Source organism: Pseudophryne corroboree, chromosome 4, assembly GCF_028390025.1.
Source record: "Pseudophryne corroboree isolate aPseCor3 chromosome 4, aPseCor3.hap2, whole genome shotgun sequence".
NCBI classification, from domain to species: Eukaryota; Metazoa; Chordata; class Amphibia; order Anura; family Myobatrachidae; genus Pseudophryne; species Pseudophryne corroboree.
Genome location: NC_086447.1, coordinates 733,858,995 through 733,861,682, shown reverse-complemented (window position 1 = coordinate 733,861,682; position 2,688 = coordinate 733,858,995). Strand labels below are relative to the sequence as shown.

The 2,688-nt window shown below is 37.5% G+C and overlaps 1 pseudogene; it reads right to left on the bottom strand.

Annotated features, from left to right (window-relative positions):
* Positions 1–857: 857 nt before the first annotated feature.
* Positions 858–976, bottom strand: LOC134912863 (5S ribosomal RNA; annotated as a pseudogene).
* Between the last annotated feature and the right edge of the window lie 1,712 nt (positions 977–2,688).

Here is a 2,688-nt window from a genome sequence, read left to right as displayed (position 1 = left end):
GCCCCACTTCCGGTTCGCTAGTGCGCATGCGTCGGCGGCGATTCGTGTATGTTCAGGCATGTGCCTGTTGTCTTGTTTAGGATGGCAGCAGACGATCTTCTTGAGCTCAGGGATAAAACTGTATGTCCATCAACCGGCGCATCATAGCGGCCATTTTGCTGGGGATATGTTCCATAGAATATACATGTATTACGGCGGCCATCTTTCCGGAGTTTGAGGAGGCTCAATACTTGTAATTTTGCGGTATCCATGGCAATAGTCATATGTTCATAGAACAAGAGAGAACACGGTGAAATCCATGTAGTGGTCTTTTCTCATTGATATACAACTTATTAGTTTGAATAGTTTAGATAGCCACACATATAATCGTGCAAGATCTGAATCATAATTTGATAACAATTAGTGAGGAGATGAGGAATGCAGGATATAGTATGGGAAGTGCAAAAAGTGAACCATGTGCAAAGTGAGACTTCATACTGTGTGAATACATACTTATTTGGTCCGGTATCTAAATAATAATAAAAATAATAAAAATAAAAATAAATATAAAAATAAAAATAAATAAAAATAAAAATAGTAATAAAAATAAAAATAAAAATAAATATAAATAATAATAATAATAAAAATAATAATAAAAATAAAAATAAAAATAAAAATAATAAAAATAAATAAAAATGATAAAAATAATTATGAAAATATATAACCTAATATGGTGATTATTTTTCGGAATAACTATTAACTAAGGGAAGAGTGTGTCCTCCCTAGTTAAGGTGGTAAAGTGACATGTGCAATATGAGACATTATATGTGTCAGGTGATGATAGACCGGTTACTGGTTGGCTTGACGTCATTTGTCAGTCCTTACAGTACCCGATCTTCCCGGATGGTCACCCTCTCTGGTACTGATCGGGCCCAGACACTGCTTAGCTTCCAAGGTCGGACGAGATTGGGCGTGCCAGTGTGGTTTGACTGTACACACCGGTAGACGTCGTAACACCAGCACAAGATCGCATAACACCTGAAGCATATCTTTATTCGTGATTATGGATGCAGGCAACACAAACACAAGGGGGGGGGGGGTTTAAAAAGAAGATACGGCACCTCATAAGAAGGGTGCAATCTCATATCCCTCGTTCAGACCCCTTGGTTGCAGGGTCTGTAGCTGGAATATCCAATACATCTCCCTCCTTGAAAGTTTATTCGCAAGGTCACCTCCTCTTTCTCCCAAGCAGACAGGCTCGATGGCCTTGAATGTGAGATCTTCAGGATTGGAGTTGTGCCGTGCCGTAAAATGTCTTGAAACAGTGTGGCTCTCCACCTTGTTCTTGATGTTTCGTATGTGTTCCTGGATCCTTGTTTTTAGTGATCTTTTCGTCTTTCCCACATATCTCTTTTTGCAGGGGCATTCAAGTAAGTAGATCACTGACGTACTATTGCAATTCATGAAGTCTTTTATGGTGTATTGTTTCTTGTCATCTGTGTCGCTGAATGTTTTCCGGTTAGGATGCAGGTATTTACAGATGTAAGGACTGACAAATGACGTCAAGCCAACCAGTAACCGGTCTATCATCACCTGACACATATAATGTCTCATATTGCACATGTCACTTTACCACCTTAACTAGGGAGGACACACTCTTCCCTTAGTTAATAGTTATTCCGAAAAATAATCACCATATTAGGTTATATATTTTCATAATTATTTTTATCATTTTTATTTATTTTTATTATTTTTATTTTTATTTTTATTATTATTTTTATTATTATTATTATTTTTATTTATATTTATTTTTATTTTTATTTTTATTACTATTTTTATTTTTATTCATTTTTATTTTTATATTTATTTTTATTTTTATTATTTTTATTATTATTTAGATACCGGACCAAATAAGTATGTATTCACACAGTATGAAGTCTCACTTTGCACATGGTTCACTTTTTGCACTTCCCATACTATATCCTGCATTCCTCATCTCCTCACTAATTGTTATCAAATTATGATTCAGATCTTGCACGATTATATGTGTGGCTATCTAAACTATTCAAACTAATAAGTTGTATATCAATGAGAAAAGACCACTACATAGATTTCACCGCGTTCTCTCTTGTTCTATTTACATATGACTATTGCCATGGATACCGCAAAATTACAAGTATTGAGCCTCCTCAAACTCCGGAAAGATGGCCGCCGTAATACATGTATATTCTATGGAACATATCCCCTGCAAAATGGCCGCTATGATGCGCCGGTTGATGGACATACAGTTTTTTCCCTGAGTTCAAGAAGATCGTCTGCTGCCATCCTAAACAAGACAACAGGCACATGCGCGGTGTACACGAATCGCCGCCGACGCATGCGCACTAGCGAACCGGAAGTGGGGCGGAAGAATCGGAGGTCACGTGACGCGCTACCTCCGTCACCGGAAGTGTGGCGGAAGTGCCACAATTTACTGTTTTAAAGTCTTTCTGAAACGTTTTGAACAACTTTGAACACTCGTTTTCCACATAAACTTGGCTACTGTGACCCACACTATCTGGGGCCATGTTCTGATATAATGTCCTGATTATACTTATGTTAAATATCCTTGATTGCTTTTTTCTGACCACATGACCGATGATGTCATCACACACCCATATCAGTTACCACTGGGGCTATAAATAGGCATGCCATTTCACTCTGTCCCTA